Below are 15,165 nucleotides of genomic sequence, written 5' to 3'. Positions count from 1 at the left end.
GACGCTAAGGAGAAAACCAGAAAAAGGGCTCTTGATCCATGCATATGTTGCATCCATGCGTCCTACTACTGATCTTGCTGTTATGCTGTATCTCATGTGTGCATTCTATTGCTGTAGAGTAGCAGGGCTTTGAAAATAATGGTACTAATTAATTTCCAAGGTGAGATGCATATGCATGCGTACAGATCGATCGATATGCATGTGTTAGGTTGTGTAGCACAATATATATACATGTTTATATACTGTGCATAGTCATCCCTAGATGGATATCGCTATAGACAAGTGGACTGCTGTTCTTGTGTGATTGTTACTACTAGCTTGGAGGCGATGGTGAAACGCAACAGCGACTTTGGAATATTTTGGGGGTTCAGGCCCAACCAGCATTAAGTTTCTGCAGTGTTCAGAGACCTAACTCTGTGCTCTAATGATCCATTCCCCTTTTACTATTCCACGCTAGCTAGCTTACGGGATCATGCATGCATGGCAGCAAGTGTTTGAATTATCACCACCTGTGCTCCTTTAATCTGCCCTGACGATCGTTCGTCCCTGTAGCTGTGGCACTGTTATTAACGAAACCGTGCATAGTATCCTGCAGTAGCTAGTGTGTGTGGTCCAGAAACTCACCTTTGAACGACGCGTATATATGACACAATTTATGAGCATCGTCGCCGTTTACCTGGACTGTTTAGCCAGCTTAGAGTTTTTATTACCAGGGAAGTACAGCCTAAAAGAACCCTAGCTTGTACTGCAAAAATATATACATATGCAGGGGATAGTTGAGCATATAGAGAAGAATCTCTGCCAGCGGTTTAGTGCGCATCAAGAGCGGCCTATGGTTATATCCTTTGCCATAGCTAGGTCCCTGTGTATAAATGCCCCAGTTTAACTCATCACCAGGATGAGTGTTGATTTGATTTAATTGTGGGGACTATGCCTGTCCCAGCTCCCAACATTTGGTTTCGTTCAAAATTTCAATCAAATCTCCAGTCAATATAGTAAATTTTCTATTTTAAAAAAATAAGACCTCGATTTAGTTTCGTGCGACGGAGACAAAACTGCGATTAACTATTCGCCTATTATATGTTAAAATATCTATATGCACTCGTTGGCCAGATGAAAATAGTACAAGTAGTTATTTCCACTATCAAAAAAAACCCTAATTAACCTAGTTAGGTACTGTCATTTCCAACTAGATTAGATTTTTTTGGACGGAGGGAGTACTCATCAAGAGAATCAAGCATGTTGATCTATCTGCACCAGCGTTAATTATAAGCTCAATGTAAGTTCTCATATTAAGTAGAAAGATCTGGCTACTAATTTAAGTAATTCATATGTATCATGGATCGATATTAAATAAAAGCATGCCATTGAAGATATTAAAGACTACATATTTTTAGTTTTTCTAATATCTAATAATTCTAAAAGTTTCAGAGTTAACAGAAATATAGTTATACCCATAGTGGAAACTCAGTTTAGTACTTTATAATTTGGTTTTGAAATTCAAACTAATAGTTAGCAAGTTTTAACTATGTATATATGGACTTAATTTACTTTTGGTTTAGCCGACTAGTATAATTTAAAAATAGCCAGCATTTGGTTAAATATAATATATCATAGTCCACACATATACAGGTCGGTAACTAGTATATATACTTAACTTTTTTAGTATCATATATATAATTTTGTCGTTTTTATAAAATATGCGACAACTGTTTCTAGTCTGATTATCGAACAACTTTACATGGATTATGGCAATGCGAACAGATAGTGCTCTGTTTTTGTTTTCTTGGTTCGGTCCCCTACAGTACTCTATTATGGAGCCATGCATGGAGGGAAACATATCCTCTGTCGTTGCATGAGCAAAAGCCGAAATGAACAGTACGGTGTGTGTCTTCAGTGCGTTTTAGCCATAGTTAATCTAAACCAAACATCTCAGATCTACAGGTACAGTAGGGAAGTTAATTTGTGGCAGCCAAAAAACACAATAGTGCTGCAATACCCTTGAACACACTAATTTGTGTTAGTACAGTTGTGTTGTGCCGTTCCTCTCCCTGTCCTGGCACTGTTTCGTATTTAATTTGTTTCCCCCTCTACCTGTGTTTAAGCAAATCGTACATATATATCATGTTAATTAGCGCCATTTTCTCTTCCTCATTCGAACATAGGGGTACATAGGACTTTGTTGAGTGCATGATGCAGAATTCTTTCTGAAGAAATTCTCGGACCACTTGATGCTGGATTTAATGTATGTGCAGAACTGCACTTTACCTCCATTAACTTCATGGGATTCGAATCCTCGCCTGTTATCCCCACTCTAGATAGCTACAACTATAGTGTAAATTTCGTACAATTTTTGTCAGCCTTTTGCTTTCTTATAAAATGTTACGCCGAATTTTTTAGTACCATCTTTCGCTGTTACATTGCATATGTTAGTATTTAAAATTAGACGTTCTCTTTAATTAAAACTAGCAGCGAACACTCAAACAAGACAAGGATTCGAATTTCCAGAATTTTGTAATAAATCCATCATATTGTTTTTTCTTAAAAAAATAGACCTTTTAGCTACAGTACCAGCCACGATGACACCAGTTTACTACCGCAACATCGTTTTCCTTCCTTTCACAAGGTTATTATGGCATGTCCAAACCCTTACCACGCCCCCATTATCACATTTAAGGAGGAGTTATCAAAAGTTCACACATACGTTTAAGGAGGAGTTATCAAAAGTTCACACATCCGGGAGTATCAACTAAGGCTGAATTCTTTTCTTCACTTTTCAACACACCACTCTCGTTTTTTACGTGCACACTTTTAAAACTGCTAAACGGTATATTTTTAATAAAATTTTCTACACAAAAGTTGCTTTAAAATTTATATTAATATATTTTCAAGTTATTTTTAGTTAATATTTAATTAATTATATATTAATAAACCACCATATCTCGAACACAGTCCAAATGGCTATAACAGCACTCGATCTAACTTCGAAGTTAGGGTTTGCAACTTCAAAATTACAGATTTTGACCTTCCAACTGGGTTGTAGTTGCTTCATTCATCTATTACATGTCTCGCTTGGTTTCGTCCCAAACCAATAAGGCATGATGCAAATAGCGGTCACGTGCGTGTGCCTATTGCAAAAACTACATATGTAAGCCGACACCGAAAGTTGCTCGCTTCTTTTCCGTATAAGTTACATGATGATTATTTCTTTTCAAAATGTTATTAGAAAATGTTCAAATAATAATAATAATAAAGAATTACAAAGGTAGCGGCATCTGCCAAAGCCAATTTCACTAGCTAAACATCTCATTAAACCATCGATCGATCGAAGCTGTGGTAGACCGTGTAGGTCAATGCAAGAGATTGCACACCCACTGACGACGGAAAAACGAAATGGACGTGTGTCACGCCCCGAACTAGCCCTGAACAGAACTAGCCCGTGATGCTCTAAATTAACCTGTCAATCGATACCAATCCCAGGAAACAGTGCTGGTATCACAGGAAGACAGAATATCACAACAACAGAGGTCTCTTTATTACAGAGTAGGAGTACAGTCATCTTGGGCTGCGGACAGATCCCGAGCTCACAACTGCATTACAAAAGGGAAAGCGGAAGCCAAGACTTGGACCAGTCATCACAGGCGCGACTTGGGAACTAGGCCGAAACCCTAAAACTCATCTAACTGACTTGCTCCTGGAAGAACTCCTTGTCAGCGCGATCCACATCATCTTCTTCAGCGACTTGGGGGGGGGGGGGAATTATTTATATAGAGCAAGGGTGAGTACTGGAGTACTCAGCAAGCCATGGGAATTAAGTTTTTAATGCAGGCTTCAAAGGAAAGGCTGTTGTTTTTGCAATTGATTTTATTTAAACTCCTTTTTGAAACAATTAAGCGAGTGCTTCTCAAACGACACGAATGAGACAGTGCGTCTCGTCCGGTCGGAGTACGTGCAGTGTATCAGTGTTTGAATTGATTCAATGTTGGCACCCGGCCAACAACCTCAAAACGGCCACCCGGGCCTGGCTGATCCCATCAGCCGCAGATTTTCCAAACATCGAATCCATTCCACAACAGCAATTTCACAAAGCAGTAGTCAAACAAAACTACGCTAGGAATCATCTCACATCCGCCCATGACCGTGGGCACGGCTGTTCGAACAGTTTAATAACCTCTGCAGAGGGGGTACACTTTACCCACACGACATTACTAACCCGGATCACCCAGCCCGTGCAGAACAGCCACGTCTGGAGACCTTGAGGCTTTCATGACAAGGCATTTCGAAAGCCGACACAGGTTTACCATATGCCAACGAGAGGGGTCCCAGACCAACACCAGGTTAGGTCCCAGACCATACTGTGCCAGGAAGCCCGGGGGTTCTCCCCGACACCACCCCGTTGAATCCACATGTCTTTTGGCATCATGGCTCCCCTGATTAGCTAGTTACTCAGCCAGGGGTGTCCCATTCCACCCATGTGGTCGCACTTGTCTTATGTTCGGATGAAATTCCAAGGAAACGGTCCTTAAGTGCAAGAGCAGGAAACCGTACTCCCGGTACGTTCCCTGGTCCGCGATTTTGGAAAAATTCATTTAGTTCGCAAGCACCGACCCAGGTGTCGGGCTTTCCAAGTCTTTTGTAACACACAAGTTTTACCCATCGTTGGATATTTTAAATTTGAGGGGAGGTGTTCTGATGCGCGTGTCCGAAGGCCCGTGCATCGAAGCACAACGGTCGACAAAGGAGGTTTAAGTGTTCAATAATTCACGGAGGGTATTTGCAGCAATTTAGGATTGGGGGCCGGCAGGCTATCTCGCAAGCCGCGGCCGAATTATTCGTGATAATCCTATTTATGCAATATTTGTGAAAAAGAAATACTTAGATTTAAATTATAGGTGCAAGATGATCAAAGGTGACTTGCTTTGCTCGAGATCTTGAGCTTGATCCTCGAAATCCTCGCACTGCGGGTCTTCGGGCTCCGAAACTACACGCGAAACGGGACAACTCAACAAACAGTGGAAATAAAGCCCTATTATTGACCTCTAAGCGTGCCATTAGATAGATCTCGAGATTTGAGGAATTTTGGAAGTTGAACGGAGTCAAACGGACATACGGTTGAGAAGATATTGAATTTCTAAGATTATTGGATTTTTTTGTCTAAAGGGAAAGGATTTATTTAAATCCTTTTTGAAAAAGAAAGGAAAGAGGGAGGGGAATCAGACTTCCCTCGGGCGGCTAGGGCGCGGCCCGAGAGAAAGGGGCGGCTCGGCCGAGCTTAATGGGCCGGCCGGCCCGAGAAGGCAGCCCAAGGCACGCGCGGGCGGGGAGGAGAGAGGGAGCCGGTGGGCCGGGTCCATCTTGCGTGGTCCCGAGTGGGGCCCGCTTGTCGGTGGCTCGGCTCACCGTGGACCACGCGCACGGGGAGGGTGGAACGGAAGGAGCGGCTGACTGGGTCAGCCGTCTCGGTCGTGTCGAGGTGGCACCGACGTGGCGCCTACGTGGCTGCCACGCGGGCCGGCTGCAGGAAGACGAAGGCGCCGGCCGCGAATGGACGGCGGGCGGCGGCGGTTTCTCCGGGACGCCGTGCGACGACGAGGGGCGATGGGGTGTACACCGGAATGACAAGGGGGAACGAGAGGGAGCGAACCAACGGCTTGGATTCGCCGGAGGATGCTCGACGGCGGCGATTTGTGGCGGCGACCACCGGCGGCGAGAGAAGAGGGAAACGGCGACGAGACGACTAGGGTTCGATTCCTCCGGACTAGAGCATCTACACGACCTCGGGATTGCAGTCCTAGCACCGGATTGGGCGGAGCTACGCCGAGAAAAGCTGGCGACGAGCGGCGGTTTGCGGCGGCGAGCGGCAATGGCGGCGAGGCCGCGCCAGGCGGGAATTTTTTTTATTTTTAATTTTTTTATTAAAAGTTTTACAAAAATAATTTTCCATTTTGAAAATTGACGGAAGTGGTCGCCTACCGCCCTCTGGGAGGGCGATTTTTAAAAATCGCCATCCCAGAGGGCGGCGAAAGTGACGTGGCAGACGGCCGTTCGCTCTCGGGCGACGGCCGTCAACGAAATTTGCAGGCGGCCCCCTTGCCGCCCTCCGCTAGGGCGATTTTGTACTGTGCGGGGGCCGCCTGCAAATGGGCGGCGAGGGGGCATGGAAATTTGCAGGCGGCCCCCTTGCCGCCCTCCAATAGGGCGATTTTGTACATTACGGGGGGCCGCCTGCAAATGGGCGGCGGGGGGCCTGGAATTTTGCAGGCGCCCCTTTGCCGTCCTGGGGGGAGGGCGATTTTATACTATGCTTTATTTGAGAAATAAATTTTTTTATAAATATCAATAGTTATCAAATCTTTTTATATTGAAAACTATACAAGATTAAAATCTCCAAGACTGGTAAAATACAATTTTATTATTTTTTAGGGCCTATTTGGAATGTCACCGTACAAATATTTTGTTAGTGCCAAAATATAAGCAAGTTTTGGCACTACCAAATCTTTGGTAAGGTAAAATTGCATTTGATCATATTTGGTTTGCTGCCAAAATGTAAAATTGTAGTGAAGAATGTTCTACATAATCTCAAATCTAGATTAGGTATTACCAATGAATAGGCTTCAATCGAAATCAAACACAAGTACTATTCAAATTACCAAAATATTGGTAGGGCATGTTTTTGGTAGCAATCCAAATAGGCCCTTAGTCTTATGCATACAAAAATTCACCACCATAATTAAACATTGTAATGATAAGATAGATAAGAAGTGCCATCGATACACGGTACAAATTTGTCGACCCCGACGAATCAAGCATGCGGTAACCTATCGGCCCCTTCTAGGTCGGTCAGAATGCATTGCATTCTCGTGGTCCTTCAATCGTTGATACTCTACTTGTGTTTCTGACTCTGTTATCTTTTGGCCATGATATGATGGAGTGACATTGTCGATCCATCGAGTAAATCCACACATCCTTGGATTGCCCTGTAAAAATAGTAATGTTATTCAGTTTGGGTAGTAATTTTGTGCAAATCATAGCAGATTTTTAAACGGTTCGACATACAACGAAATCGTTGTCTACATTGGGCAGACAAAATATCTCCTTCCAAATGTTTGTTCAGCAAAGGATGTAGCCACCTGGCAGCGATCTCTGCACCCACACTTTGGACGCTCGGACCATTTAGGTAACCCTAATGGATTGTTCCTCCAGTCTAAGCTTGCAATTTCCACCCGACGTTCGTACTCCATCCAAGCATGAATGAACTGTATGGTCGGTTCAGGTTGCGTTATCGGCCCGCCACTTGAAGTAACTCTGACTGTGTCAATCCATTGTACGAATTGACATTTCCTTACATCCTCCTATGTACATCCATTTTGGGATAGTTAAGTTAATGATAGTACTGAGGAGTGATGAAAAGAATAGTTGTAATTACCACGAAATCATCGTCGACAATGTTTGGACACACGAAACACCTTTGTCCTCGAGTTCGGTGCCTTACGGACCTTATGACCTGACAACGGTCACCACAACGGCACTCCGGACGCTCACGCCACGTGGGGAGTCCTAGGGGATTTACCTGCCATTCTAAAGCCTCAGCAGCAATTCGATGTTCATGCTCATCCTTCCGCCTTAGGTAGTCCGATCTTGTTTCACTACGTGGGTATGCACGTGTTCCGTCGTTTTGTGGGTTCTCCATGTCTACCCACTCGATGAAGTTGCACATTGGACGATATGTCTGCGTAAGATGTTACAATTGTGTACGAAGAAGTTAGTTTTTTTATCCATTTGAACTTCGAATAGATGAAGCATACCTGATCAAAGTTCGCGCATTGGAAGAATCTCCTGCCCCGAGTTTGTATCATGAGGGAAGACTTGAGTATGCATCCATCCCCACAATCGCACAAAGGACGGTCACACCATGGTGGAAACCAACCAGCAAAAGGATCACTTCGCCAATTGAGACGCTTAAGGAATGACGCTTCCATTTTCGTTAGTTGTGTGCTAATGGGAAAGAAGATATGAAGAGGTTGCCTTCAGATTGTCAATTATATAACGTCGTTTTCAGTGCAATATATGTGAACTCAATGAGATACATTATTCATTAGATGTGACAAGACGAGCACACACGGGCATGATTCACTTTATGTCAGCAGGCAGTGCCGAAAGTTGATAGTGACTACTCGAGCTGCCGCTTTTCATGTGTGCTGTTGCGGACTGTGCGCGCTACTGGATCTGACACTACCGTGAAGCGCCGAAAGTGTGTTGTCGTGAGCATAAGTTGTTCTAGCACCATATGAATGAAAAGAACTATGTAGACGAGACAAACACAAGTAGTACTGCAGTAGTAATAGCAAAAGTAGTACTGCTTTACAAGTTTGTAAGCCAAAAGAAACGGTCACATAAGGACTGAAGAGGTAGAACACTACTGAGGAGGCCTCTTACCCCTGTCCCTCCTACCCTGCGCCCTAACGTGCCCCTGGGAGTACGTGAGTCGGTCCGGGGGTATGGCACGGCCAACCCGTCCTACCTATACAGGTGTGACCTCTGGCTGCTCCTGAGTGTGCGCCTCTGGAGCTCCTCCAAGCTGAGAGGAGCCTAGTACGTCGTGGTGGTGTGCACCGTGCAAGTCGTCGTCGTAGAACTGGCTAGTAGGACCAGTCCTACCGGCGTGAGACGAAGATGCCCCAGTACCGAAGATCCCGGCTGCAAATCCTGCTGGACAAGGACCATCAGTTTCATACAGGTATTTAATAGTATTAATAAAAATTAAAGTACCGTGTGGGTGAGGGATCGACGCTCCGTGAGAGGAAGAGCTGGCGAACGCGCCCGAAGAGGTGGCGAACGCGCCGGAAGTGCTGGCAAATGCCCCTGCGGAGATCACGGAAGCGCCGGTCGTGGCTGCGAACGCGCTCGAAGGCAGACGAGGTCCTGCGATGAGGAAACGTGTAGTTAAAACATGGTGACATATTCGTGCAAAAGCTGAAACAAAAATGAACTAACCTCTGGGCTGAACTGTACCGTGCCTAACCGGTGCTGTAGGTCGCACTACTCCGAAGCTAGGGGCGCTCGAAGGCAAACGAGGTCCTGCGAGGATGGAACATCAAGTTACGACGGGGTGATGTTTTCGTACAAAAACAGAAACAAAACTTAAGAAACCTCTGGGCTGAGCAGTACCGTGCGAAACAGGTGCCGTAGGTCGAGGTCGTGCTCCGAAGGTAGGCGCGCGAGGCCGTGGTTGTACCGGACCAGCTGGAGGTACGACGTCCACGGCGCTGCGACAGGAGAAGACGCGCATGACCGCACGCATCTTCTCCTGCATCCGGTCGAAGGTCACCCTCTGCTCAACGTCAGTCAAGTGCAAACCTCTGTTCAACCTCACTTGGACTGCGGTGATATCGGCACTGATATCCCGTGCGGCATCGGCCTATGCAAGATGGAAATTTGAAATTCAGTAATTGTCCTATATTATGCAAGACAAATGAAATAATTGTAAAAACTAATACAAATTCGACGTACCCCCACGAAGTAGTCTTGGTCACGGTGCGTGGGATACGCGTCCGTGACAGCGGCAGCGTGCGGCTCTGGGGCGTTTGGAGTGAAGGTCACACGCGCACGAGTGCGAGGAAGGTACCAGCGAAGGTAGTCACGGTAGTTCTCCTCCATGTGTGGGAAGAGCTCGTTGATCACCTCCTCTGTAGCTAACACCCAGTCGTCAACGTACTGCTGTACACGTGGAGCCCAAAGTGCGCCTGCTAGCTGTCCCCGTCGAGTCAACCTGTGAAGAGAGGTAAATTATATGGCTCGATGAAGTAATTACCATAAAATTTTTGAAATGAACAATCCGAACTCACGAGTGGTCGGCAGGGAGGACGGTCGGCTGCACGTTGCCCGGAAATACCTGCCTAAGTCTGAACTGTCTCATCACACGCTGCGGGCAGTGAGGCTCAACGAAAATGTCGAACACCATCGGCAGGATGGTGAGCCAGTAAGCCTGGCCGCGTGTGCACAAGGACAAAAGTCCTAGCGGTGCTCTCGCAGTGACGGCCTCTTCTGTGTATGGCTCCCATATGACGTCGCTCGGCTGGAGACGGTCAAACTCAAACACGAAGTCTGGGTAACCTCGTCTCACCTGGACGTGAGCGTAACGACGCTGCAATAAACATGATCGGAATTAGACATGTTATGTGATGATAAAAAAAGAAGACGACTGAGCATCCGCGATGGACCGTGCGTAGTGGACTAGCCGGCAGTCCACAGCGTGCCCGTGGGTGCTAGTGAACATCACCCACCCGAACAACCACAACAGGTACGCCTCAAGGGAGCGTCGGACCGAGTAATCATCAGCGTCAGGGTGCAGAAGGTCCGCCTACAATTAAGAATGAAATGTTAGTACAAAACACTCTGTTGACCGCAAATAAGCATGTATGATAATAACAACTTATTTAGTTACAGTGAACTGGAGCAACCAAGCCTTGCTAGGCCCGACGGTAGAGTACGGAGGAAGGGTGTTGGCCGGTCCTAGGAGTGGAAGGCGCATCACCTGCTCGAAGCGCGCAGTGATATCCTCATTCCACCCAAAAACACCGTCCAGGGGACCAACTGGTGCTCCGGCCAGCGGTAGCCCGAGCAGGTACGACACGTCCTGCAGTGTCGGAGCCATCTCCCCACAGGGAAGGTGTAACGTGTGCGTCTCAGGTCTCCAGCGGTCTACCAGAGCGGCAAGGAGTGACCGGTCTGTATCCCACCGCTTCGCTGGGTCACGGTCGTCCGCCGCCGCCTCAACAAGCCTACAAAGTGGTAGAAGGCCTGCCGCACGCAACCTGTATAGAGCAAACTTTAAACATAAGTACAACACAAAGCAAAGTTGAGTTGAAATGTGAACATACGTGTACCAAGGAACGTGACGGGGGTCGACACGCAACCACTCGCGCGACGTGCGTGGACGGAAGGTGCCAAGCTGTGCACCCTCGACTGCTGACAGGAACGAGCAGTGGTTCCTGTCAATCCCACGGTTCAACAGCGCCGGTGTGTCGTACGCCATACCTGCAGCAAATAGATTGATCAGAAACATAGAAATAATTAGTTCAACATAAGTAATAAATGTTCATAAGCGAATTCCTAACACATATTAAACAAGAGTACAAACAAACTAAAGTGTCACAATACCGAATATTTCTGATTACAACAATAACTGCAGTTACACGATATGAGTACTTAGTCCGAACACTCATCACGATAACATTATGATACAACAACGAGTAGTTCGCAATACTACTAGTACAACAATAGTCGGAGGTACTCATTACAACAACATTCAATTGAAATTACACGATAGAAGTATTTTGTCCGAACACTCATCACATCACAATAGCATTTTATTTCCTAAATCGATAGCATTGTTACACCATGGAATCGCCTGCTGCGCGACGACGCCTTGGCCTTGCGCGCCTGCTTGTTGTTCCTTCACCAGGTGGCACTTGACTGTCCAGATGGACTAGCATATGCGCCGCTTGGAACTTCTGCATTCTTCGGGCATTTCTTGTAAGTATGGCCGCGCAGATCACACTTGCTGCAGCGTAAAGTCCTCCCACCTGCTTCTGACTCATCCATATCATTTCTGATGCGTCTAGTTTGGCGTCGACCCTTTTTCACTCTTAACTTAGATGGATCTGGAATATAAAAAACTTAGGCACTCGGCGTTGTGTAAGATCCTGAGATCCCGAACCCATATATCTCCTCACTCCATGTATGAAAGATTGCTTCTTTCCTGAAATAATTTGAGACGTACACATTGGGAGATATGCCACAATCACCGGCAGCAGCAAGAACGTGTGAGCAAGGAAGGTGATGAAGCTTCGGCTTCATACAACTGCAGGTACATCCACCATCCGCCTTCAAGACACGTTCCTGCACGGCTTGCTTGCGATAGATACCACACCTGCTCCTATCAACACACATTATTTCATACCGATGCACTTGTGTGCCTTGAGCAACAACTCTATGTCTCCGTGCCTTTTTGATTTTATCTTCCATGTACTTTGTCACTACGTTGTCAAACACTATGTTGTTATCTGCCATGGATGGACCAATTTTCTTGTATCGATCCCTAAAGTAGGCTTGCGTGCCATGAAGGATGAATTCAACAATAGCAACCAATGGAAGTACCCGAACTCCTCGCATTACCCAGTTGTACACCTCTGCCAAATTGGTTGTCATTATGCCATACCGAGATCCATCGGTGTCGAACAATAGAGACCACTTCTCCTTAGGCTCATTCTCAATCCACTGAGTGAAATTTCTGATGGACGACCCCGACCTCCTTCTCATTGTTGGTGGGTCATCATGTAATGCACCAAGAGGTATGGGAGGCTCGTCACCTTCAATTTGTGGTCTGCGAGATTGCTCGTCTGTTTGCTTCGTTGTCAACTCATCCAACTTGTCCCACAACTCATTAAATTTCTTCTCTTGGTTCTGTGCACAGAGCCTCTTAAAGAGCTCCATAAGATGCTTGTTCTTGAATTGCTTATAGAAATTTGCACCCATGTGACGCATGCACCACCGACTCCGAACATCAGGCCACTTAGCTGGAAGTCCCTTCTCATCCCAACCGTTCTGCAAGTAGTCAATAGCCCGCAACATGCCCGCATGACGATCATGTATAAGGCAAACGTTGGGCCTCATACGCACCACTGCAATGTGCACTCTCTCTAGGAACCAGTACCAGCTTTCAGTGTTCTCACTCTACAAATGCAAAAGCCATAGGTAGAACCTGGTTGTTCCCATCACACCCAATTGCTGTCAATATCTGACCTCGGTATTTACCTGTCAAAAAAGTTCCATCTATGCATAGAACAGGTCGACAATGCACAAAAGCATTGATGCAAGCACCCAATGAGAAAAAGGCTCTTTGCAGCACACTCTTTGTTCGATCATCAACCGATGTAAATGTATGTAGGTCATAGTAAGTATTATTATTCCTCTGGGTAATGGTGGCTAACAAACGAGGCAAATTATCATAAGAAGCTTCAAATGTGCCATACCTCATCTCAATAATCTTTTGTTTGGCTCTCCAGGCCTTTGCATAGCTTATGGTGTACTTGAATTTGTTCTTGATGTGCCTAATAATTGATTTTGGTTCAAAGCCAATGTTACCAACAACACTGCTGTACATCTCACTTGCAACAAAAGCTGAAGTGATGTTTCGGTGATACTTCTCCACCCCTTGTAAGTAGCACTTGTGCTCGGTCACAATGCTAACTTTCCAATAATCATTCCATTTACCCTTATAAGCATGGACACGCCACGGACAATCTTCCTTCATGCACCTCACTTCATACACATAATTTGTTGACTTGACCACCCTAAACTCTCTCTGCAAGGAAACTGCCCAATGCTTCACCGCCTCCTTCATCTCATCCTTATGAGCATACCTTGCACCCTCAATTACCTCGTTCTCTTTATACTCCCAGGTTACATGATCACCCTCTGATATAACAAGTCCAGAGAAGTCCTCATTTGCCCAATCAGTGGCCATTACATCACCTTCCTCATCGGATGATGCGTCGTCGTCCGCTTGCTCATTATCCGAATCTTCCCTCTCCATGTCATCAACAATTATACCGACTCTCTCCCCCTCATCCGTCATGCCCATGGCCTGCTCCTCCCTTGGTTGATTTTCCTCATTTTGCATCGATGGTCCAACAACATCCCCTGCATTGCTAGGACCCTCTACATCTTCGGTTTACATTGAAACATTTATATCTTTCTCTTGTACCGACACAAATATTACGAGGGGCCATGACCGTTCAAAAGCCATTTCCACATACCGTCTCCAAGAAGCAGTGCTGTCCATCGCATTAGTTCCCAAAAATAACCTTCTGTTGCACGACTCACTACAACTGATACTGACATTGTGTAGACTTCTTGGTCTATTCTAAATCCTCTCAACAACCAACTATAAATTGACTGAAATGTTCTCTCCGCAGGCCTATCGATGCCCTTAGATGTCATTACAAAATCTGACAGATCAACACCATCTGGACCAAATCTAATATTTCCTTCACCGTGAACTATCTGAAATGTGACCTTATTTGACATTGTGCCTGATGAAAACAATAACTACGTTAACCTCGCATTTCTGTACTACGCCCTAAGTTACATTCTCTACAATATTGTTATCCAAAATTCTAAAAGTAGGTTACATTCTCCAGATCAAACTAAACTACATCTTACAATTAACACTACTGTCTATGTCTCAATTCATACTATTATATTCTATGCTCTGGATCTACACATATGTGCTGTGTGCTACAGATCTGCTAAAATATATGGAACTAAAACTAAAATGCAACATATATACTCAAACATAACATATTAGTACAAATGCAAAAGATGTATGGGAGCAAACCTGTGATGAAGTGAGCGAACCAGCAGGGCTTCGCCACTCCCCTTCTGCTGCCCTCCCCTCTCTCTCTTTCATTTTTTTTTTTGGATTTTTAGTGAATATAATGAAATTTCAGAGAGGGGGGACTGGGCTTTATAGGGGGGAGGCAAAAATCGCCCTCCCCCAGGGCGGCAAGGGGGCCGCCTGCAAAATTCCATGCCCCCCTCGCCGCCCATTTGCAGGCGGCCCCCCGCATAGTACAAAATCGCCCTAGCGGAGGGCGGCAAGGGGGCCGCCTGCAAATTTCGTTGACGGCCGTCGCCCGAGAGCGAACGGTCGTCTGCCACGTCACTTTCGCCGCCCTCTGGGATGGCGATTTTTAAAAATCGCCCTCCCAGAGGGCGGTAGGCGACCACTTCCGTCAATTTTCAAAATGGAAAATTATTTTTGTAAAACTTTAAATAAAAAAAAATTAAAAATGAAAAAAATTCCGCGAGGCGGTGGGAAGGTCTTGGGCGGCGCCTGCGGGCTTCTATGGGTACTACGAGTGCTACCACACAGTCTAAGGGGGGGAGGAGGAGCGAAGAGGGAGAACGGGGAGATGCACTACCGGGCAGGATGGGGCGCAGTGACAAGAGCTGACGGCGCGAAACGTGATCGTTTCGGCCTCGGGCCGAGGAAGTGGAGGGGGAGGGCGCTCGGCTTGGCGCGGCTCATGCGCACGCGCACGCGCTCGCGCATGCGCGCGCGGCGCACGGGCAGAGCGAGGGAGAGAGAGAGAGAGAGAG

Source organism: Oryza glaberrima, chromosome 2 (genome assembly GCF_000147395.1).
Source record: "Oryza glaberrima chromosome 2, OglaRS2, whole genome shotgun sequence".
Taxonomy (NCBI): Eukaryota; Viridiplantae; Streptophyta; class Magnoliopsida; order Poales; family Poaceae; genus Oryza; species Oryza glaberrima.
The sequence above is the reverse complement of the archived record's forward strand: the minus strand, read 5'-3'. Positions refer to the sequence as shown.